Source organism: Protopterus annectens, chromosome 17.part0 (assembly GCF_019279795.1).
Source record: "Protopterus annectens isolate FY-2018-M chromosome 17.part0, PAN1.0, whole genome shotgun sequence".
In the NCBI taxonomy this organism is placed as follows: domain Eukaryota; kingdom Metazoa; phylum Chordata; order Ceratodontiformes; family Protopteridae; genus Protopterus; species Protopterus annectens.
This window is the reverse complement of record NC_056751.1, coordinates 439,325,885-439,352,819: the sequence shown is the minus strand read 5'-3', so window position 1 is coordinate 439,352,819 and position 26,935 is coordinate 439,325,885.

The window sequence follows — 26,935 nt, the reverse complement described above, 5'->3', positions numbered from 1 at the left end:
CTCAGGTCATTATTACTAATTCTATCTCTTCCCTGTGCTTTTTTGGATCTAGTCCGTGTAGTTATTTTTCAATATAATTTAATTTGATTGCAGTATCTAAGCTTACCTGGATGTCACTAGGACATTTTATTACCCCTTTTGTAGAGCCAAACTGCTTTACATAAAATTTTGTAAATATATATATAATCTGTTGTGTCTGAGAATAAATTTTAGAATCTACACACAGTTTATCAATTTGTATCCCTTTATTCCTTAAACACCTTATGTATCTATAAAATGGTTTTCTATTATGCTCAATATCTTTATATAAATTGTCTTTTCTTGATCTTCTGTCACACTATGTTTATTTCAGTTTTCAGTGTCATAGTTCAATCTCATTTTCATTTCTTATATCTTTTTTGTCTCTCACCTTAATCAAGTATCTTGTTCTTATGAAAATATATCCACGTGAAGTTGTGAGCCTAGATCCTGATGTTAAACATTTTTGTGTTCGTACAATTTCTCTTTTAAAACTTTACACATTCCGTCTGGATTTTTTCCACTGAATGCATCACTTCAATTAGTTTTACGGAGTGTCCACTTTTCTCCCATATAATCTGTTATTAATCTTATGTGCATTTGTTTAGATTTCAGTTTGGAAGAATCATCCAGCAACAAATTAACCTTTATAACCCCATAATCACTGCACATCAGTGCTGGCAAAACTTAACATGAAGTAAAAGTAATTTATTTAGAAACACAATGTATGTTCCATTCCCTGTTAGGCCTTTTTATAATCTGAAGCAATTGTTCCTGAACATAAATTGTAAATAATCTTCTTACTAAAGCTGTTGAATCAATATTATTACAGTCTGTTTCTGATAAATTTAAGTCCCCAGCCATTATTATTCATCCCTCCTGTGTTTCATGCAAGAGATATATGAATTCCTCTAGGTCATCAGCACTTGACTTTGGTGGTCTGTACACTCTACCAATTATTATATGCTTCAGGAATATCTTTATTGTTACAGCTGCATAATCTAGAGTATTGGTGTTATCACTGAACATGTAATAATCACAGGTCTCATAACAATCTTTAATCTCTATCATATGACATCCACCTGAGTTTTTGTTAGAATGTCTGTTACAATAGAAACATTTACACCCTGACAAAAGTGGTTTCCTGTCATTGCTCTTTAATCATGTTTCATAAACAATAAAAGCAGCAATCTTGTAAGGAAGTAGCAAATCTTCCAATAAAAATGTTATTAATGCTCCTAGCATTAATAACCATCAGAGATGCATCAAATGTTACTATTTGTGAACTGTTACATTTTTGACTTGGCAAAAATCCTGCCTTGTGTATGTTAAATATTGCAAAGTATCTGCTGCAAAAATTCTCTTCCCTGATCTTGACAAATGCATGCCATTCTGTCTAAACACATGTGCCTAAAACTAGGCTTAGATGCTCTACACATTTCCATTTTTTTTAAAACTGGATATTTTTTTCATGTAGGTATTTACCAAAAAAAAGTTTCATTCAGTGACCTAATTCTCTTTGCTATATGTGATTTGTGAAAAATACATCCCAACACCTGTACGAGCTATAATAAGAGGACTTTAAGTTCCCTACTAGCAGTTTAAGAGTCCTTGTGGATGAGAACATTTAGAGCAACATGAATAAAAACACACCCATACTTCCTAACATTAAGGCATCCTAAGGCCTTTCTCACATCCTTTATTTTTGCTCCTGGATGCATAACACTATTTGATGTTAATTATCTTCTCTGCAAATGTAAATATCAGTCCCTCTAATAGTTAAATTTCCAATTACAAGAATATCTTTTCTAATCAGATTTGAAGAATCTTCAGCTTCTAATTCAGTAATATCTGTTCGATCAGTTGTTACAAAGGAATGATCTTCATCACCATTAGTCTTATTAATCCCGCTGTTTCCTAGCTTATTACATTTGCAAGCATACAATTCTCATCTAGCTGGCTTTGTATATCCACCTCTTAAAACATGTTGTCAACTGCTTTGTCTTTTTTCTTACACTATTGTTCTTCAATCCTTCCATGTTCAATTTTGATTTCTTCTTTTTCACCTGCCCCTTGCCTTTTTCTACATTTTCTTTGGAAAAAATATGCATTTCCTGTAGAATGAAGGTTTTCTGGTAGAAAGTTTATCATCCCCTATAATCTGAGTGTTATATAACAAAGCAGTGTCCTTTTTAGTATGAATTATCTTTACTTTATAGACGTTAATCAGTTTCTTTTTCTTCCTTATTTGTTGTGAAATTCTTCCTTCCTTCCTTTCTTTTTTTATTTCCTTCTATATGCTCTGAATCCTCAGATTGCTGAATACTTGTAGCCGGAGTTCTAAAGTCATCAGTGGCATTATCTTGTTCAATAGGGGCTGAGTGATCTTTACTGACAATATACACTTCCTTTACTAAGCATGTTCTGTTTGTTCTTTGCCTAACATTATTTATCTCCTCAGTCCAATCATTAATATATGTAACACTTCTCCAAACTGTGCCATTTGCACAAGTACAATCATCATCATTAAGTCTAGATGTATAACTAATAGTGGTAAGCAAATCAACCAATTTTTGACATGAGAAACATAGATCACCAGTGTTATCAGGTGCTGCCTTTAAATATACATAGTATTTAGTACACTGTACAAGATACTTGTGCTTTAGTAAATAATTTCTGGCATACATATTTAAGGAATCAATTTTCAGCTGCAAACGAATAAAGAATTCTAAAAGAAAAGGATAAACAAAATCAATTGCTGCAGAAATCAAAGAAATATTAAATCAACTTGTGTAAGAAAAATTACATAAACAATTTCCAAGTAAATATTAAATTAAGTAGAATAAAGTTGTTGCTCTGACTGTACCAGTTGTGAAAGTCACACAAAACCTGGAATTCCTTTACATTTCACTCAAATGCACACAGTAGCTTCCGCTCACTATTGCTCGCAGTCACACCTGTTTTTAACAGTAAAGATCAGTACATTAAAACCTAACTAACACAACAGCATACTTTTTCAGGAACTGCAATAACTAATACCAAAGAACAGAAATAGCATAAAACCACTTTATTCTCCACTTTCATCCAAGTAGGACTTCATCAGAATAATGAACAAAATGTACCAGCCCATTTTATACACAAATCATACAATTAATTTAATAAAAACATCAAATCAGACACCAATTACATTAAAGTGACATGCCTTACCTAAAATAAATTTTATTACTACAAAAACATTCTCTTTAAAAACACTATTTCGAAACAAAAAGTCTTCTGTCTTTTAAGAAACATTTAATGTTAATCACTTCATTAAGACCAGGGGGCATATCTGCCCCTACTTTTAATTGCCATAATGTTTCTTTCTCTTCTACTCTGGTCTTAAAATCTCCTCCTCTTTTGTCAGCAACCACTTGTTCGACTATAATAAATAAAAAAAAAAAATTATATGAAACATAGTTTAAAGTATGTTTGTATAACGCAATATTTTCATTTCTCGTTTTGATAGAGTATACATGTTCCTTGACCCTTTTCTCTAGGCTCCTGGTTGTCATGTCTATATAATAGGCACTACATCCAGAACATATACTTACATATACTATTCCTTTAGGTTTACAAGAAAAGACCCCTGGGATAGCTATAACCTTATTAAAATGTTCTAAATGTAAATAGGGCCCATCCAAAATATACCTACAAATAGTGCACTCCCACACTTACACATACCCTTCTCTTTATTAACCAACTGTTTACTTAGTTTTTGGTGTTCTCAGTTTACCACTAACACTGGAACTTTTTCTGGTGTATTTGTTCATTTATTGGTCCAATGATGAGCACTAACAGGAAGGATTTGTTGGATCTTACAGTATATCCGATGCCTAACAGCAGTGACCATTCCTTAATTGCTGCCTTGGTCAACTCTGTGGAAGAGATACATAAATCTATGGCTATTTTGGCTGAAAAACTATAAAATGGAGGTAATGAGAGGCAAGACTCCCTTAATTCTGAAAATGATAATGGGACTGTAGTTTACATCCCGAACACTTCGGTGTCTGGCCTCCATAAAGAGAGAAAAGCTGATATTGAATATTTGCTGAAACTAGGAATACTTTTATAGGTTCATAGGTTCATAGGTTCATACTAGGCTATCTGCCCGAGGGCATTTATAAGCCTAGCCCATTGTTTTGTGGCTTACGCCACCCCTTTAGTATGGGGAACTATACCCATTATTTTGCTGTGCCTCTGTCGAGCAGTGACACTGAGGTAATTCCTGGGGTATATCTGCGATCTCCCATCCATTGGTCAAGATTTCTCTTGAACAAGGCCAGCGAGGTGCTCTGCCTCACATGTACCGGGATTTTGTTCCACAGCATAGGGAGTCTTTGGGTGATGAATCTACCCCTCCAGCACGTCCTATTAATAGCCGTGTCGAGGTTTAAGTCTCCCGTCCTTGTGGCTCTGATGGATCTAGACTTTTTGAGGTGAAGCATATTCATCAAATCTGGGTTTGACATGGCCTTGTATGTTAGGCAAAGGTCACCTCTGAGCAAGCGGTAAGGGACTGAATAGAGCTGGAGTTCTTTCAGTCGGGCAGCATAGGACAGATTTTTGAGACCCTTTATCCTTTTGGTGAGGAACTTTTGTGGCCTCTCCAGCTGCTGCAAGTGTCGGGTCAGATACATTCCGAATGGGGCATTGTACTCAATCATTGGTCTGATGAGTGATGAGTAAAGGGAGACTATGACCTCCCTTGATCTAGATGAGAATCCCTTCATGATAAGGTGGGCAATGTAGAAGGACTTCCTAACTACTTTAGCTACATGGGTGTCGATTGACAGACTACTATCAACCTGGGTCCCCAGGTCCCTGATAACTTCTTCTGTGCTCAGTGGATTGCCACCTATTTGGTAGCTAGGGGTAACCTTGTTTTTCCCGAAGGGTATGACTATGCATTTATTGGCATTTAACTTTAGGCCGTGGCTCTGGCACCAGTTATCCGTTTCTGTGAGACCCTTCTGAAGGATATCTGTGTCAGATGTGTTTTCTACTATGGCGCCCAGTTTGCAGTCATCTGCAAACTTTGTCAGCCATAACCCTCCTGTGTTTGCTTGTACTGGAAAAGTAGATGCCAAACAAGAGTGGGCCCAGGACTGAGCCCTGTGGGACACCACTTGTGACAGGCTTTGAGTCTGACATGGCGCCAGCAACTCTGACCCTGTGGGTTCTGTCACTCAGCCAGTTTGCAACCCATCTTGTGATGTATGGGTTAACATTTAAGCTGATGAGTTTTTCAATGATACCCGAGTGGGGTATTGTATCGAAGGCCTTAGCCAGATCGAGGTAGGCTGTATGGACTGCCTTTCCTCATCAATGGCTTTGGTGACTGTTTCAAAAAGTCAACCAAGTTTAAAAGGCATGATCTGCCTTTGACAAAGCCAAACTGGGTTGGATCCAAAGTCTGCAAATTCCCTATGTCTTTATTTATGAGGTCCATTATGATCCTCTCCATGGCTTTGCAGATAAGGCTTGTCAAGCTAATGGGCGGTAATTTCCAGGGTCTGTGGAGGCACCGCCTTTGTGAAGTGGGACCACAGTTGCAGTGCGCCACTCCTGGAGTGCGTATCCAGAGGTAAGACTTTGATTAAACAGCTGTCCTAGCTGTGGGTTTAATTCCTCATTGAGTTCGTGGAGCACACAGCCGGGGACACCATCGGGTCCCATGGATGCTGTGTTTTTGCTTTGGAGAGAGCAGTTCTCACTTGGGCTGGAGATGTTTGGGGGGCTGCACTCATTTGGTATAGATATCTCTCCTTTTGGGGGGGAGTTTGCACTGAACCTGTCAGCCAGTATGTTGGCAATGTCTGTAGGATCAGTAATTTTCACATCATTTTGAACTAGTTCTGAGCATATCTGGGAGTTTCCTCCTAGGTTTCTAACATAGCTAAAGAAGGCCTTATGATTGTCTTTTGAGTCTTTAGCTATTTTTCTCTCGAAATTTGCTTTGGATGATTTTATGAGAGCTCTTAGTTTTTACTTATAGTGATCAAGGGTGTCTTACCTTTTAAGGATTTTGCTCTATCTTGTAGTAGCTTCCTCCTTTTGTTGTAGAGTTTGTTTATGGCTGGGGTCCACCAGACTGGACGCTTGCCTTTGGTACAAAGAGTCTTTGTTTTGCTTGGGATTGCCTTATCCATGCAGTCCTGCAGGTGCTGGTAGAAGGCGTTTGTAAGTGATTCAGCGGCTTGAGTATTGTTTTCCGCCGGCTCGGGGGCCTGAAAGGAGACCACACTAGTCTTTAGAAGTGTGAAGTCGGCTTTTGAGAAGTTCTTTACTGTGGTCTTATTTATTTCAGGTGGTGGTGTAATGAGGACCTCCAGCGAGATTAGTTTGTGATCTGATCTCACCAGTGAGGGTATACTTCCGGTGTTGAACATTGTGCTCCCATGTTCGTGATGATGAGATCAAGTATGTTATCTCCTCTTGTGGGGATGGTGACTAGTTGTTCCATGGCATTTGAGTTTATGAATTCCAGGAACTTTTGGGCTAGGGTGTTTGGGCTTGAGTAGTGTTCCCAGTCTATATTAGGGTAATTGAAGTCACCTAGTATGATGGTGTTTGGTGATACATTTATCCCCTCTAGTGTTTTCAGGAAGGCCATGTGAGTTTCCTGAGTTTGTGAGGGTGGCCTGTAACATGCTACAATTTGCAGAGCAGTCTTGCCTATGGTTAATTGCACCTGGATGTTCTCCGATGCATCGTGCGTTGCCACCAGTCTTGAGATGTGGGTGTCCTTGATGAATATGGATACCCCCCCTCCTTTCTTGGTATTGTCCGGATTTTGGGGCGGAACGCATGATATGAGGTAAAACCTGATAGCGCTGGGGTGCTCTCAGGAGCCTTGAACCAGGTTTCTGTCACAGCACAGACATCGATGTTCTCCATACTGAGAAGGGCCTCGAGTGCGTGCATTTTGAGATTTAGACTTCTGGCATTGAGCAGCATTACCCTTAGTTTTTTTCCTTTTTTGTGTTCTAGGGTGGTAGGTTTAGAATTTGAGCCTTGCCTAAAAAAGGCACTATGGGGGTGGCAAGAGCCTTTGCCAATATATTATTTCTGTGGACTTTAATGAACTAAACGATCTATTAAGTGAACCTGGGAAGTCTTTAAAAAAATATAGAGCACTTGTGGTGGAGAACAAATATTTTGAAAGATTTATTACTTTTAATATCGTTCCCAAAGGTGTAAGGGTTTTTAAGTGGCCTAATGGTGTCAACAGAGATGATCCATTTTTTGAGACTCTTTGTGACTTTTAATAAGACTGGACTTGAACTTCTCAAGCTGTTAATTCAGAGTAATAAAGGTACAATTAGTTCATTCAAAGACAAGCTGATTGGGTTGGATCGAGAGATTCAGGAAAAGTTCTTAAGGTTCCGTGATTATTGGGAAAACTACAAGTGGATTATGGAAACAGTAGAGTGGTTTGAGAATACTGTCATATCCTGGAAGATTAAGAAACTGGACAGAGACAGTATTTCTTATCAAAATAAAACAGCTTATATACATTTTGATCCACACTTTGGGAGAAATATCAGTAATAAAGCTATGGAGTCAGTTAAGCCTAGTACCTCCTTTAATCAACATCGTACTTACACCAATGATGTGGAAGGAGGAGATACCGAAAATTCTAACAATCACTCGGTGATAGCTGCAGCTGGAGGTAATGAGAAAAGGAGGTTAGCTGAATGAAATATGACTTCTGAGTTCTTCGGATATTCTGGAATTGCCATTTTATTCACCTAAATCCACAAATAAGGATGGAATCCCTTTAGGAGCTAGACCAAAGGGTCCTTACAGACAGCAGCAGCAGAAGAAGAGTGGAGTGAGAAACAATTCATATGAAGGCAATTACAGGATGACTACAAGGTGGATGAAGAGAAAGGTGAATTCAGTAAACGAAGGTATTGCATAACAATTTACAACTTGACCAAAAAAGTATTTATCAAGCCTCAATTGCAAGTTTTAAGAAGAGGCTTTAGTTTTATACCTTTGCTTAGAGCTGACATTAGCAGGACTTTATTAAGTGTAATAGAATACACACTCAAACCGAATTTAGCCTTTATTTTAAAGGATGTAAATTTTGGCAACAACAGGTTTGTAAAACCTTCTACTTATAACCCTATACTGAATAAGACACTCATTGTTTTTGAATGTATTTGCATTAGAGACCTTAGAAATGTTTTAGATCAGAAGCCATTGAAAAGATATTTTAATTTAAATGCTGTTGAACAAAAAGCTTTGAAGGAATTAAGGATGATGACAGATGTTAGATTTATGAAGGCTGACAAAGGCAGTGGGATGGTGCTAATGGATACTGCACAATACATAAACACTTTAGAAAATATGCTTAACAATCCCTTAGAATATAAAATAATGTCTATTGGTGAACTCTATGCTTGTTTTAAAACAATTTCAACTCAATTATATGAGTGGCTTATAGATGGTAGTATTAGTTATGAGAGATATTGTTTTACGAATATTGAAAAGCCTCGATTAGGCAATTTTTGGAGGATTCCAAAAATACACAAAGATGAAAGGAATTCACCATTTCGACCCATAGTGTCTGCTCCTGGATATGCAACTGAAGGAATTTCATTGTTTTTAGATGCAGTCTTTAATCCAATAGTACAAAATCTTAAATCTTACATAAAAGACTCATGGGGTTTTTTTAGATAAACTTAAGAGTATTTTTAAATAATTACAAGTTTGATGGGAATAAGAATGTTTTTATTACAATTGATGTGTGTTCACTTTTTACAAGTATACCACAAGATATTGGCATTGAATTTGTTAGACTGTATTTAAGTAATTTAAAAAAAATATATAGTAATGAGGTTAACTTTTATTGTGTTTTATTAGAAATCCTTCCTGACAGCAATTATTTTATGTTTCATAATAAGATTTACAAACAAATCAGAGGTGTGGCAATGGGCTCTGTGGCTGCCTCAGCCTTTGTCAATTTGATATTAGGGTGGTGGAAACAAACCATCATGGAACCCATTAAAATAAGTACAATAAGTTTACATTAGGACAACTTGGTACTAAAGTGAGCTTTTTGGATATAATTTTGGAATGGAACCCTAGTACTGGAAGTATTAATAGCAGCATTTATAGAAAAGGGACTTTCACTAATAATTATCTTCATTTTAGTAGTAACCACCCATATTTTATGAAGGTGAATATACCTAGAGGACAGTACATTAGGACCTCCAGGTTGACCACAGATAGTGTTCAGTTTGAAGAAGCGATGGCGTTTATTATGTCATTGTTTGTAGAAAGGGGTTATGACAAAAAAGTGTTATAGAGTCCCCAGCCAATAAAGTTAAAGGGAAAAGGTTTACTGAGTATTCACCCATTTTGTTGTACCCCCTGCAGTTAAAAAGTAAGAATAATCTTAGTGAGAATTCTACAGTGTTCTGTTGTTCGACATGACTGTAGATTCTAAGTCTATTAGAGCAGTCACTGAGAATAATTGGAGAATTTTAGAAGGGAATTCTGACTTAATAAAGAGTATAGGATCTACCCCAACATTTGTGTACAGGAATACATGGAATACATGGAATTTAAAGAAGGCATTGTACACAGATAGAATAGGAAATTTCAGACAACAGCTGATTAACAAAGAGAAGGCTATGTATAAGTGTTGGGGGTGCACTACTTGTAGGTATATTTTGGAGGGGCCCTATTTAAGTTTAGAACATTTTAACAACACATTTAAACAACATGTCACTTTAATATAATTGGTGTCTGAATTGGTGTTTTTATTAAATTAATTGTATGATTTGTGCATTAACTGCCAGACTGTCAAGATACCTTTGAAGACATAGATTATGATATACTGTACTGCATGTAAGGTGTCTAAAATGTTTCTTTTTAGTCTTAAAGGTCAGAGCTAGTAAGGACGTAGTATATATTTTAGCCAAAAGCAGATAGTTTCTAGTTCAGATGTTAGATTTTTTTTTTCCTGAGCATTATTAGTCTGTGTGCTGTATTTTCAATTCTTCAGCTTTTCAGCTTGATTTACATACCCAGCAAAAATAGTTTCCCATTCTGTAATTGTTCCATGAGATGGCAATTGAGTTTTTAAATATTAACTTTCCAAAAGCACATACCTCTACTATTTTTCTGTAACCCCACTGGCAGTCTGCATGACTCTAGATCATTGTTTGATGCCATCCTAAATATATTCCATGTCTCAGTCCAGTACAAAATCAGAATGACTTCTATAGACCATTTTCTTGAATACACAATATAACAGCCTTTGCAATGATCTAAGAGCTAACTGCCTAGTAATAAATAAAATAAAAAAATAAAATAATAAATAAAATTACACAACCTTAATTATAAGCCCCCTTACATATCCCAAACCATTTTTTCATATAACTGGCAGCAGTATTCAAAGATTTTTCTTACAATGAGTTTATTGTGGCTATATTATAAGATTCCAAGCGAGTACTTTTTATGGGTCTATATTAAATTATCGAAAGCTCCCAGGAATGAATGGCATTTCATCGAATACGCCATTCATCGATTTCTGCTCTTGTGTGGCCCACACCCCCCGCTAATTATACATACCAACTCCGAGATCGCACTACAGTGAGGAAAGGGCAAATTTCCCGATCCTCCTTGGATCACGATCTCACTATGAACAGTTCGATGAACAGCATGTTCGATGTAAGAGCACCGGAAATGCCGTTTGCTGAACAGTCTTTTTGACAATTTAATAGGGACTCCTTTTTTATAGCAGTTGTGGACACTGGCTGCAGCTGTAAAGCATTAACTGGTAGACTTGCATGAAGGTAAATTCACATTTGCTGGTGTATTTAAGTACTGACAAACAGCAACACATCCTCTGATTTGCTGTTAAACAGAAAAAGACTATTTTATACATTAAGCACGTGAGAGTGTAATATATGTATGTGCATGTCCTTAGACTTTTAGAACCTGTAGCATCCACTCCCCCATAGCTCCTGATTTTGTATCACATAGTCACCTATCTGTACGTCTAGCACAGTCTAAAAGTAAATTATACAATGAAACTCATTTCATATTCAAAAGCATGCATGCTGATTGGAGAAAGCAGTCAGTGCACTCATTGTAAATCCAGCACTGGCAACAGAAGTGAGCCTCGATGTTTCTTTTGTATGGTATTTATTTTCATTTTAAATACCAGTACAGAAGAAATACTGGTGATGCGAAGAATGGGGCTACTAAAATACTAAAATGAAGAGCATACTCTCAGAAAAGACAGACTAGAAAAAAATTAGTTAACTTGAACTATTATTTAATTCTGTCTTTTCGTTGTCAATGCAGCATATTCACCAGGGACCGATCAGACAGTCTCCAATGTCTTGCACGATTAAGTTTACACTTTCTCTCACTTCTAAACTGCTCCCTGGAGCAAAATAATACTATATGTATGTATATTTATAATATAAATATAATTTTTTTTGTTTTTATTTTTTTTATTACAGTTTTGAAGTTTCAAATCTTTGATCTTATGGTCTCGACCATTTGCAGCTGGAAGTTGTAAAACATTGAGCTCGTAAAGTATATATATATATATATATATATATATATATATATATGTATATATATAAAAGTATATATATATATATATATATATATATATATATATATACACATAAAGTCATGGCTCTGTCCTCATGATCAAATCATGCTAACCATGGTTAAATCCTGTATTACCTACACCCAATCATGGATTATTACTAAGTCATACAACTGACAGCAGGCATTCCTGTGCCCCAGTACTGTATCAAAACAACATAATAAACATTACACGGTATTTAAAGTAATCACAGATAAGTACTTTTCTCTTTCATTTGAGAAATGTTGCCACTACAACATTCAGGTGGCCTGTCTTTTTAAAGTAATTTGTTGACATCTGGAAATCAAGGATCTAGAGGTTTAATTTATTCCTGATGCCACTTATCTTATAAATTTGAAAATTGTACAGTATGCTATGCTTCTGTGTATCATATAGAAAAATCACTGAAGGTTAACAAAACATCTGAAATTCATGAAAAACAAGGAAGGAACATTCCTGTTATGAGACAGAAGCTTCAGATTAGGAGAGAGGCAGGAAAATGTCATATATCTGTTATTTTTTTTTTTTTTTACAAGGGCATAAAGCCCCATAGAGTCTGCTGATTACATCAGGGACTATGAATTTGAGTTACATATTCAGTAATATGAGGCACTACTGTGTGGTATAACTGATGCTCAGAGTGAAGATGGTTCTGAGAATAAAATTTAGCATTAAACAAAGTAACTGTTGTTTGTAATGGGAGTTGAAATTGCACAAAGTTAAAAGAGCTCACAGAAGAGTGTGAGTAATGTAAAAGTGCTTATAAGAAATAGAAAGCTAAATGATTAAAAGTAGTATATAATGAGTTATGAAAATTTCATTAACATTAAAAGCATGATAAATCTGTCACTGGCAAATTCTCCATGATGTTTGGCTATAACCATAACAATAAGAAATGCCCTGTAATTTATCATGTATGCAGAGGTGGTGGTGCTAAAATGTGGAAACGAACTATAGGTGCAATCTGTGTTGAGAGTGTGCATATAGTTACCAGTGTGCAAGAAAAGGGTACAAAAAGCATATGTCAGAGAAATAGTTGGAAATCTGGGCAGAAAAATTTTGAGAATTAGTAATTAAAGAGGGGTGCTTAGACTAGACAGTTACACAGGGAATAGTGTAATGTCTGCTCAGAAGTATAAAGTACTGAATCTGAAAGACGGTAAAGTGAAACCGTTGATTTATAAATTGCTAATTTATTCTGCTCATGGTATAAAATCAGTTTATCAGAAAGTCCTTACATTTGAATAAAGACTAAGAAGTACAATATTTAAGCAAGTAGATTATCATGGCCGGTCCTTGCAACTCACAGTAGTGAACAATGCCAAAAGGGTGTTTTCATCCATCACAGCAGAAGTAAGTACTGGGCAGTTTAGTGATAGGGAAGGGTTTGTGTGAGTGAGTAAATGCAAGGGGCTGCTTTTGTAAACATATGTGTGAGTATCTGCCTGGGAGGTTATTGAGGGGCTGTGTGTGTGCATGTGTGTGTGCGTGTATGTAAGTGTGTATGTATGGGTGAGTATGCCTGTGAGTATGATCATGGGGAAGGGAGATTGTGAGTGTGTGTGTGTGTGTGTGTGTGTGTGTGTGTGTGTGTGTGTGTGTGTGTGTGTGTGTGTGTGTTTATGGTATGAATATATGTGTGTGTGTGTGTGTGTGTGTGTGTGTGTGTGTGTGTGTGTGTGTGTGTGTGTGTGTGTGTGTGTGTGTGTGTGTGTCAGGGGGTGAGGGTGGGGGCTATGACCTGTACACACTACTATGTAAACAAGCAACACTTGCAACCTGAGTTGGGCTGGGGTAACCACTGGATACCAGGAGTATCTCTCTGTGCCATACCAGCACTTTACCAGTTCAGGAATCAGTGGTGGGGGGAGCACTAGAAACCAGGGATTATTTTACAACACTTGTGCCTTAATGGCACTTAATCCAGTATGGGGTCATGATTGGAGAGAACAACAGACACCGTGGATTATTTTATAACACTTGTGACTTAATGCCACTTAAACCAGTATGTGAATCAGGGGAATGGGAGGACACTAGACACCAGGGATGCTCACTATAGAGTGCAGTAAAGGTACATTAAATAAAAGGTGCAGGAACCACTAGACACCATAATTAAATTGAAAGCAATGACTAGTGTGAAAAGGGATGGTAATTATTCACCGCTGACACAAGAATCCCATACATTAGCCCACTGCACTAACCGATGAGTTAGTGCACCAGATGTTTCTGTGCAATATATTGAGACTTTTGAACAGTATCTATTTCAGTTAGGCTCTCTAAGATTAAAAAATGTAGCAATATGTTTTGGAATATGATTTTATGGAGCTTTATTTGATTCAGTGTAAAGCTCTACTTCTTTCCAAAAATAGTTTGGACTCCTTAATCCCTAAGAACAATATACCATATGCTCTCTTTAACTTAGATATGAATAAGGTGGTTGGCATTCTTGCTAAATACTTAAAACTATTATTTCCCAAATTATTATCCTTTTCAGTATAGTCTTAATATAGGAAGGAAATCTTTGGGCTAGTCCCTAACTTTTGAATAACTACCAGCTGTCAACCAAAAAAATGGATATTTTTATTAAGTAGGTGGAAAAAGATTACTTTCCTCATTATTTTATATAAGTAATATTTAAACATCTTAGGACAACTCTTCTGTATTGTTATGGATCTATCTAATTCCATCAAAGCTTATTACTATTAAGAAAGAACAAAACATGACCATCCTCTCTCCTATTATGTATTTCATTTATGTATGGACCTTAATTTTATCATAAATAAAATGGATCTTGTTTAGCCCAAGTTTTGCATTTTTTTTATCCATGTCACATCCATTGCTGTTTATGTATTTTTTAAAGTTACAAAACATAAATCTAACATCCTTTAGCAATTTTAATAGTATTAACTATTCATTATATTTACAGAACAAAACCAATGGAGTAACACACAAATAAAAAACAAATAAAACTTAGTTGCCAAATAAATAAAACTTGGTAAGCACTTTCACTACTGCTTCATCAGACCATAGACACAGTGAGAATGAGTCACTGCAATATATACATAGTTCAAATATCCTTAAGCCAATCACATGTTAGCAGCTAAAGAGCTTATAAGAATTAAAGAGATAGAGCATATAATTATATAAAATAGACATAAAACAGCAATAAATACATACATAATTTTTGTTTAGAATTAATTTAGCGAAGTTGAACTTGGTGAAGGAACTGGGTTCTCCCTTCAAGAGTCTGTTTCATTCATGAAACTTAATGAAGTCTTTACTTAGATCAGCTTATATTTCATAACCATAACATCATTCTAAATCATTCAGTAATAATACCTTATCATTTCCTTTGACAAATATTACCTTTTATTGAAAATAATCCCTCCTCTTATTTTCTAATAATTAAGCATATATTTACATATTGAAGAGATGTATTTGATTAGAAGTATTTCTGGATTAAAAAAATAATAATAATAATACACAGCTTATGGTTATTCTGCTTTAAATGTTCCATCTATTAAAACAATTTTTTTAAAGAAATTATTAATATGTTATAGGCAAAATTCTTCAACATTAAGACTCCCTTTTCCTCTGAACACATACATATGGAACCAGACAGAAAAACTTCTCACCACTGACCCCACAGCAAGCCAGCCCTTTATTTAAAGGCCTGATACTGCATGCACAGCAAAGCTTTACTTGTCTTGCATACAGTAGTGTGGTTAACAAACACAGAACACTGGGGACCTCAGCCCAGTAATAAGATTTATTTACATAATCATTAGCGGACCGGAGTTCCACTGTGGCGACCCCTTAGCCAAAAGACAAACAACAACTCTGTTTTTGAATCTCAATGCCTAAAGTTGGTTTTGTATGTATCCCATAGCCATGCATCATTCATGTAGCATCAAGTACAGTTAGGTGTACTCCACCACTCCACCCATCCCCCCACACAGTATGACATCATAACAAGTGAAGGTCTGACAGTTCCACTCAGGAAACCACTGTTTGATGACAGAGTCCCTCTGCAGTGCTGCACTGGAGATTTTTACATCTGACCCTACATCTCACATATCTTCACACTTTTTAAGAAATTATAGTGTTATATGTGTCTTCCAAAGAAAATTCTTTAAAATGTATGAACGCAAAAGGACAACTACACTCTAGACCTTAATATCTGAGCCTCTTGTGATTACCATTCTAGAGAATTAGGAATACTGTCACTTTCTTGGTTTAGAATATTTGCATATTTCTATGTTACCCTTTGCTAGACTAATTCATAAACTCCCTTATCCATTAAGACACACCAGAAGTAGATACGTGCCTGGATATAATGTGAAGCCAAAAAACATTGGAATACTTAATGAACACATTGTACCATGAGAAAAAAGTTGCTACAGCTAGTTAAGAGCTTCAAATAAATGGAATTATTCTTAAATTCCTCTCCAGCATGCATAATATAAGTATACATTAATAGAAGCAATGAAAGAAGATACTAAATGTGTCTGTCATCTGCTTAAAAATGAATCATTCCCAGTCTCTGCGCCTCCCAACTAATTGGTATGATTTTAATTTTAAAGACCATGAATGAGAGAACAAGCACACAGGCTGAAAGTATAGTAGTCTGGGACCAATAAGAGAATGAGGGTCTGTTTAAGAGATGTATTCATCCAGGGAAGTATGGCATGCTGCTGTCAGCTCATAGGTCCTTCTGTCCATACCTCTCCAGCCATTTGAATATAATGGTTTGGAGATAATAACAAATTTCAGCATTTGTTAACACACAGAAGAGTTCAGGGAAACATCTTATAAATATAGGTGTGTTAAAGGCACACAAGATGGCCTCATATTTGATACATCCTGCTAAAGGTGAATGATGTAGTGCTTTGACGCTGTGCTATAAATATGCATTGTCAGCTGGTTTTTGTATTACAGCATACTTTCCATTGCTTCTACTTAAATTTCTGGACTTCAGATGATTTTGGAGGTAGTGTTCCAGATTTATTTGAAGGTAACAGTGACCGGTTTGGATGCATTTTCATTGGATTTCAAAAACAAAAAAAAGATGATGATAGTTCCAACAATCACATTTATTGTTAGTACTTTTGTCTACTACAACCAGTAACCTTCTTCAGACATCAAGCATTCATTAACACAAGCTTAAATAGCATATGTAACCATTACATCACTTCCTGGGATTCTTAAAGCTGCATTCCACATAAAATTCACTTGTCAATGCAAATGTTATGACTGCATCTAAAATATAACTATATATATATATATATATATATATATATATATATATATATATATATATATATATATATATATATATATATATATATATATGTATATATATATATATCTATATATATATATATATATATATATATATAGATATATATATATATATATATTTATATACACACACACACACACACACACACACACACACACACATACACCAAACACAGTTATTATCTGTCTAGTGATTTTAACTTTAATACACACTTCAGGGAACTGTATTCATTTAGACTGAGGGAAGCTTGGGCATTTAATCTTAGTTGCCACAATAATTCTCTCTCCTCTAACCTGAATGGCCAAGCTCCCCCCAATGTCTTGTTGTACTTGATCAATAACCATATACCGAAATAACTGATCAGGGTAGTCCATGACATGTCTAGCCAGGGCATTGTTATGACTGGCTTTAGATATATTGTACTGATGTTCATAGATACTTTGTTTTACACAATGTTCCATTTTTCCTATATAGAAACTTGGGCATAATTGGCATTGAGCCAAATATACCACACCTTTTGTTTCACATGTATATTTTCCATTGATGTTAAAAATCTTGCCACCTATTTTAAATTTTGTAGTAACTTCTATATATTTAAAATAGTGGCAGTGCCCACATTTTTTTATACCCCTATGTGGTATGTAAGATTTCCTTCTAGACTCTAGTAGGTTTTTCAAATTCAAGCCACATTTGGAAATAATTCTAGGTGTGTCACCCAGTTTCTGATTAATTCCTGTATCTTCATTTATTAAAGCCAGATTTTTAATCAAAATATTCCTGAGTGTCCTGGCATCATTTGAAAATGGGGTAATGAAGCTCAAATTGTAGCTAGTATTGGACATATTATGTCTTAAAGTGACATCCTGTACTGGCTCAGTTGGTGTTTGGCACCTAACAGTAACAGTGCCCCGATTTAATATTGCTGCAAAGTGCCCCGCTTCCCTTTTTATGGTGACTTCCTTAATGACATCATCCACCAACGTTGTTGGATATGCCCTCTTAATAAACATCTGTTTTAAAAGTTCACATTCCTGATAATAATCGTCATCCAAAGTCACCATTCTTGCAGCTCTAACTATTTGCCCCTTTATCACAGACATTTTTTGGTGATTGGGGTGGGAGCTGCTGTAATGTAGGAAACTGTTTGAATATTTTGTCTTTCTATAGATGTTAGCAATATATCTGCCACTGATGTTATCCTTGGCTAGTCTCACATCAAGATAAGGGATAGAGGACATGTTAAAAGATGATGTAAAGCATAACAAATTTGTTAATGAAGTGATTTCATTGACAAATTCATTTGCCACCCTCTCATCACCTTTAATGATGACAAAAATATCATCCAGGGACCATGTGTACCAATGGACTTTTTCTTTAAATGTGTGGTTTGGAAAAAGTAATTCCTGCTCCCAATGAGCCATAACACAGTTGGCAAAACTGCCTCCACATGGTGACCCCATTGCAACACCTGTTTTCTGAAGGTAGAAAGACTTGTCAAACAAAATAAAGTTGTTGGAGAGAATAATTTCCAACAAATATTTGATCAGCTTAATTTCTTCAGAGTCTACCCCTTTCTTAAATAAAAATTCTCTAGTCCAAGAGATACCCAATTCCTGGGGTATGACTGTGTATAAATCACATATGTCAATAGTAAGGAAATTATACGTTTCAACAAATTCTAAATTATTAATAACTTCCAAAATGTTTCATGAATCGGAACATATTTGTGATTCCCCATTCAGATATAAGTTTGGAGTCTACAAGCTTAGCACAGGCATAGGTCAATGATCCCCTACCATCCACAATGGGTCAGATGGGTGGGTTACCTAGATCTTTGTGTATTTTAGGTGCTCCAAACATAACCGGATACCTAGGTGCTGTCATATTTAAATAGTTAAATGTATCAATATCAATAGTAGCTTCTAGAAATAATTCATTTATTATAGTTTTGCCTCTCTAGTAAGCTATAGTTACTTCATTCTTAGATGCACCAATATAAGCTTTGGTTTCCAGTATGTTTTTAATTTATTCTTGTAGTCATCATCATCCATAAAAATCAACCCTCTCCCTTATCTGGTTTCATTATTCTTACACACTGTAGTTTCAAGAATTCTAAAGCTTCTCTGTCACTATCCATGATATTCGAACTGGTCAGAGGATACTTAGGCTTATTTAAGGCTGCCCTGATGTCCATCTCACATATTTTTTCAAAATGGCTTAGGGTAGTCTGTAATGGTGGATTAAAAATACTACTCACTCTACAGTCTTGGTTAGTATAACCATTGCTGCCCAATAAAACAGTCAAATTTAACTTATGCAAGAATATCCACAAGTCCAGTAAAGTCCAAGGCAAATCCGCCAATACAATGGGTACAAAAGATAAACCTTTTGCTAAGATATCAATCAGTTCACTTGGAACATCAAAAGAAGAATTGTTCTAAATCTTAAAATAATAAACCAGCTCAGCTCCCCAGACACTGCAAACTTTAATAGGCCAAACGATCAAAAAAACACATAATAATTCTATACATATGAACAGATAACTTAGCGCTTTCACCCACATACATAGTCAGGCATCATCAGAGTAAAAAAAAACCTTCATCTTTGTTGCATTTAAAGCTATTAGTTACAAACACACCCCTCTAGGCAATCAACCCCTACCAAAAAACAATTTATAAATTAAAGTCACAGTAAAACATCACTCCTATGCTTGTTTGAAAGCACTGTTACTTATAACTAGAAAAAATATTGTTCAACTAAAACACAGACATTTTAAAAAACCTATATATAAACATGTTTGTGTAAAAGTAGTAAATACAAATAATAAATAAAAAATAAAAAATAATAATATAATACTTAACATTCTTCAAACAAATGTAGATTTGTAATTTAAAATACTAGAGACTTGAGATGTGATCATTAATGCCTGGAGGTCTAGATGCATCCAGCCTCAACTGCCAGATGCACTCCCTCATCTCAAGTAAAACTTTTAAATCACCTCCTTTGTCATTAAATGGAATTCTGTCTATTACAAAGAACAGAAATCTCTTAAAATTAGGGCAACTCAGACTATGCATATGCAAGGCATTGTTAGTTCTTTTGTTCCTGATGTCTCTTAGGTGTTCCGGGATTCTGAGCCTTAACTTTCTTGTTGTTTTCCCAACATAGAAAGTTGAACAGCTCAAACATGTAGCAATGTACACTACCATCTTAGTATTACAGTTACAGAATCCAGGACACCTAATAGTTTTATAGAAGCCTTGAACCGCCACATAAGGGCCATTGTTGATAAACTTACATATACTACAAACTCCACATTTACTAATTTTGGAGCTCTTATATGTCTCAATATAAGGTTCAGCTTCCATCAGTTCTTTAAGGTTCCTACCCCTACTATATGCAAAAGTTGGGGGGTTACCTATAATACTTATAGTATCACTATCAAAAGAACTTTGCCAAGTATCCTTAATAATTCTAATCATTTGTCCTGCCTGCCCATTATATGGCAAAATCATAGCCCGTTTTTTGTGTTGTGCATAGGTTTAAAGGATGTAGTTCTCTTAGTTTCTATTTCTTTTCTAACTCTGGACAAAATTTCTTGTGGATAACCCCTTTCTGTAAACATAGCAGTCAAGCTGGTCAACTCAATGTTTAGCTGTTCATCCTCACTAATCAGCCTGGATAATCTAACCATTTGGCCTTTGACCAAGTTCTTCTTGATATAGTGGGGATGACAACTCTGAAAATGCAAGAAACTATTAGAATAAGTTTTCTAGCGATATATACTCGAATTTAGGCTTACATCATGCATGTTTTTGTATCCAAATAATTGCAGGTTTCCCCGTGTATAGTGTAGGTGAATTGTAAGAATGGGGTAGTGTTGTTAAGAAAATCAACAAATGTATGGATCTTGTCCCTACTCCCTGTCCAAAAAATTAGTATATCATCAAGGTAATGCAAATAAAGCGTTACCTGTTTCATATATTCAGTAGGGAACACCTTCTCCATCTCCCATTCCGCCAGTACCAAGTTGGCATAGATTGGCGCACACCTAGAACCCATGGCAACTCCTGCCACTTGTCTAAATAGTTCACCTTCAAATCCAACAAAATTGTTTGACAGAACCATTTCCATAAGATCTGCTATCACACTACGTTTAACAGTATGGAAACCACTGTATTTGTCCAAACTCCTACTAAACATTTCCAGACCTTGTACCTGAGGAATGATCGAAAAAAGGTTTATAACATCAATTGTCACCATAAAAAATGGTTCAAAGGTTTGTTTTTGTCTAATAACCTCCAAACAATGCCATGAATCCCTCAGGATATGTGGCAAACTTTTAACAATACCTTTACAATGAAAATCTACGTAGGGGGCCATTGCTTCTGTTTTGGAGCCTTTTGCTGACACTATTGGGCGAAAGGGTGGGTCATTCTGATTTTTGTGAATTTTTGGAATTCCAAAAATGGAGGGGGTCACTGGGAATTCAACCATCAAATAATGGTATTCATTAACATCAATGATCCCCTCCATTAAACACTCGTAAAGACGCCAGTCAATTTTAATGTATGCCATACACATTCCATTCCTAGATACTCTGGTATATGTGTTTGTATCACTCAGAAGACTGTACATCTTGTTCGAGTAGTCAATGTTAGACATGATCACCAGCCCCCCTCCCTTGTCAGGTTTCATGACCCTATACAAATTATTGGTAGTTAGTTCATGAAGACAAAACTTCTCCCCAGGTGTTAGGTTATCCAGTTCCCTCCTTGGTCCCCTTAACATTCTTCTAAGTTGTGCCTCACACAACTTCTCGAAGATATGAATACATGGGTGTGCAGAAGGTATAAAGGTACTCGACCTCTTTAGTCCAATCACACTGTCAATGTTTGGACTAGATTTTTTGTAAAAAAATACTTCCAAGTTTAACTGTCTAGTATACATCTTAAAGTTAACCAATACTTTAGCTGATTCATTTCTAAAGGAAGGGACAAATGTAAACCCCTTCTTGAATAGAGACAAATAGTTATCCATTAACTCTAAGTTAGAGAAGCTGTAAACACTAACATTGTCAACTTTAACCAAATTACAAGAATGTATCACAATAGTTTGTTGAGTTAAATCAAGTGAGTCGCTCCCAAATATCTGCATGGCATTCTTCCCCTCAATCTCAGTGTATGTTACACTATCTAAACTATTGTTTAGCAAATGTGAATAATTCACTGGTGAAATTTCTGAAACAGATTCAATGACAGTGGGAAAACATTGTTGCCTTTGATTGTCACAAAAAAAGTTACAAAAATTGTCACTAAAATTGTCACAAAAAATACCATAATGTAGTGGCTGTAACCCAGCCACATTGTGTGATTTAGTGTCACTGTTGAAGGTGGTCAGTTGTTCATCCAGGACCACCTCCTCTTGTTGTTGTATTGCCTCTGCCCTCTGCCCCTCCCCTGTTGCTGATTGCGCTCTCAAATGCGTTCCAAGTGCCTTATGGGGTGAGGAGCTAAAAAAACTTCATTGTCATGGTATATTTCAGTCTCAGTCAGTGATTCATCCTCAAATTGATCAACAATTTGCCCACCAACATTGTACACATCATGTCAGGAATTACCCGCTGTGTTGACATTAGTCAAAAAACTAGAGCTACCATTTACACGTTTAAATTCCTTAAAATGCGTGTATACCTGATTAGTAGCATAGTCACTAGTATCCCTTTTGAGTTTAACCATTTTAGTCTCAAGACCTTTTTTCACAAACTTTTCTGTTTCATAAATAATCTTGTCATATTTGTTTTTGTTAAACTCAAAAAGCAAATCTTTCATGATGTTAGTATTAAGTAAACCAAGCTCCTCCTTTAAAGTCTCTAGTCTATTAATGTTATTCCGAATAATGATTTTTATCAATTCCATACCTGTCCGGTCATAGAAGGCCAGTAGTTCCTTGAAACCATCAGTACCTACTTCAAAACCCATCGGCAGTTTAAATAACCTGAGCCCCTTCAGAACTTGTTTGAGCTCAAGGGACATCAAATTCACAAAAATCAGAATGACCCACCCTTTCACCCAATAGTGTCAGCAAAAGGCTCCAAAACAGAAGCAATGGCCTCCTATGTAGATTTTCATTGTAAAGGTATTGTTAAAAGTTTGCCACATATCCTGAGGGATTCGTGGCATTGTCTGGAGGTTACTAGACAAAAACAAACCTTTGAACCATGTTTGATGGTGACAATTGATGTTATAAACCTTTTTTCGATCATTCCTCAGGTACAAGGTCTTGAAATGTTTAGTAGGAGTTTGGACAAATACAGTGGTTTCCATACAGTTAAACGTAGTGTGATAGTAGATCTTATGGAAATGGTTCTGTCAAACAATTTTGTTGGATTTGAAGGTGAACTATTTAGACAAGTGGCAGGAGTTGCCATGGGTGCTAGGTGTGCGCCAATCTATGCCAACTTGGTACTGGCAGAATGGGAGATGGAGATGGTGTTCCCTACTGAGTATATGAAACAGGTAACACTTTATTTGCATTACCTTGATGATATACTAATTTTTTGGACAGGGAGTAGGGACAAGATCCATACATTTGTTGATTTTCTTAACAACACTACCCCATTCTTAAAATTCACCTACACTATACATGGGGAAACCTGCAATTATTTGGATACAAAAACATGCATGATGTAAGCCTAAATTCGAGTATATATCGCAAGAAAACTTATTCTAATAGTTTCTTGCATTTTCAGTGTTGTCATCCCCACTATATCAAGAAGAACTTGGTCAAAGGCCAAATGGTTAGATTATCCAGGCAGATTAGTGAGGATGAACAGCTAAACATTGAGTTGACCAGCTTGACTGCTATGTTTACAGAAAGGGGTTATCCACAAGAAATTTTGTCCAGAGTTAGAAAAGAAATAGAAACTAAGAGAACTACATCCTTTAAACCTATTTTACATGGGGGTTTAATGAAGGAATTCCAGGAGGGGAATGAGTTGGCTTCAGAGTCCCATGCACAACACAAAAAACGGGCTATGATTTTGCCATATAATGGGCAGGCAGAACAAACGATTAGAATTATTAAGGATACTTGGCAAAGTTCTTTTGATAGTGATACTATAAGTATTATAGGTAACACCCCAACTTTTACATATAGTAGGGGTAGGAACCTTAAAGAATTGATGGAAGCTGAACCTAATATTGAGACATATAAGAGCTCCAAAATGAGTAAATGTGGAGTTTGAAGTATATGTAAGTTTATCAACAATGGCCCTTATGTGGCAGTTCAAGGCTTCTATAAAACTATTAGGTGTCCTGGATTCTGTAACTGTAATACTAAGATGGTAGTTTACATTGCTACATGTTTGAGCTGTTCAACTTTCTATGTTGGGAAAACATCAAGAAAGTTAAGGCTCAGAATCCTGGAACACCTAAGAGACATCAGGAACAAAAGAACTAACAATTCCTTGTATATGCATAGTCTGAGTTGCCCTAATTTTAAGAGATTTCTGTTCTTTGTAATAGACAGAATTCCATTTAATGACAAAGGAGGTGATTTAAAAGTTTTACTTGAGATGAGGGAGTGCATCTGGCAGTTGAGGCTGGATGCATGTAGACCTCCAGTCATTAATGATCACATCTCAAGTCTCTAGTATTTTAAAGTACAAATCTACATTTGTTTGAAGAATGTTAAGTATTATGATATTATTTTTTATTTATTATTTGCATTTACTACTTTTACACAAACATGTTTATATATAGGTTTTTTAAAATGTCTGTGTTTTAGTTGAATAATATTTTTTCTAGTTATAAGTAACAGTGCTTTTAAACAAGCATAGGAGTGATGTTTTACTGTGACTTTAATTTATAAATTGTTTTTTGGTAGGGGTTGATTGCCTAGAGGGGTGTGTTTGTAACTAATAGCTTTAAATGCAACAGAGATGAAGGTATTTTTTACTCTGATGATGCCTGACTGTATGTGGGTGAAAGCGCTAAGTTATCTGTTCATATGTATAGAATTATTATGTGTTTATTTGCTCGTTTGGTCTATTAAAGTTTGCAGTGTCTGGGGAGCTGAGCCGGTTTATTATTTATAAGTCTCTGGTGTTACATTGTGTCGGCTAAATCTTAAAATCCCCAGTAGAATTCATCAAGATCTTAGGTACTGTTCTCTCTAGGGATTTATTCCTTCTATCATTATGTTGTATATCCACAACTAACGCCATCTCCGAGTCTGTTTTTTTTTACGTCGTCTGGTTGTTGTACCTCTCAGTTGTCATGCTTGCACATTCTTCTTGCCCCTCTGAAAACCCTTGTCACTGGGTTGGTTAACATTCATCTTCTGGTCTCTAAGATGGTCCCTACATCTCACCAATGCTTGTGATCCACCCTGCACTTGGGTATCTTCCATCTCCTTGTTTATATCCACCTCAGAGCTCGTTCTCTCATGTTGGTCACCCAGGTGCATATTTTCACTGTTGTATACATTCTGAAATTCTGGGGTGGGGGGTGGATAGGCCTTCCCATTATCATAGTCCCATTGGTCTCTAGATAATTTTTTCATTTTAACTTCCCTTAATTTCACCAAAGTGCTATCAATGCTGGTAAAATCCGGGAAAATTCATACTTATACCTAGGGAAGTTCTCATCCGTTTTAATGTCATTTTCTAATGCTGTCAAATCATTTCTTAGCATTACAATCTGTCCCTCATACTGTTTGATGAGCAACACAAGGAACTCACAGCCCTGTGTATCAAATAGTTGCGGTAATTTCAGATGGAAAGGTGAGTTCCTCACTAAGCCTGTAGGAAATCTCCATTGCCTAAGACCTTTAGGTATATGCCTTCTATGAATACATTCCTTGAAGCATGCAATTTCAAGTTGCAGTTTCCTAAGTTTAAAAAGTTTTTGGTCAAACACTTTTAAGTTAAACACAATCTTTTCTTGCCCAGTTCTATTACTGTCTGAACCAGTTTGTGGTAACACACTCCCATTATTACTATTCAAAGTAACAGGAATGCTTAACTATTCAGTTAACAGCGGAAGTACTGTGTTATAACTACCATTTCCAGCACCTGTATGACCATTACTTCTCATTTGTTCATCACTGGTATTTTGCTTTTGTGCATTTTCACTATTATTTGCAGTCATAAACCTCTTATCCCAGGGTGGCGAATACCTGGAAAACATGCTGTGTGGAGCTGCAGAAACAGACACATAAGATAAATCCACATCCCGCGGCTGTTCAACCCTTACTCTGGCTGTTAAAACAGAATGCTCCACAAAATTTGCAGTATGTAATTTCTTTGTTAAATCATCCACTCAGTTGTCGAATGAGAGCAGTCAACTCTGCAATAGAACCATTATTGTTGTTTAAGGGTTCACTGGATCCATTTTGTGAAAATAGTAATGCAGGTGCTGGAACTTCTTCACTCATCTTACAAAAACAACTAAAACCAACTAGATATTAAAACAAACTTCAAAGGCAAAAAAAGATGATGATAGTTCCAACAAACACATTTATTGTTAGCGCTTTCGTCTACTACCATCAGTAAACTTCTTCAGACATCAACTATTCATTCACATAAGTTTAAATAGCATATGTAACCATGACTTCAGTTCCAGAGATTCTTAAATCTGCATTGCACATAAAATTCACGTGTCAATGCAAATGTTATGACTGCAACTAAAATATAAAATAAAAAAATATATAAATATCTAGCTGATTTTCATTGGATTACCTGAAGCTATTAAGTCTGACACAGGTTTTTGCTGTGTGCTTTGATTTTTAAAGCACATTCATTTTTGACTTCACGGCTAACTATGACCACTGGGGCACTGGATGGGGATGTAACCTTCTTCTATTTATTGTGTGGTAGTCTGTGTAGATTTTGTCCATTCTTTTCTTTTGGGGGGAATCCTACTACATGCCCCTTGCTGACCATCATCGGCTTG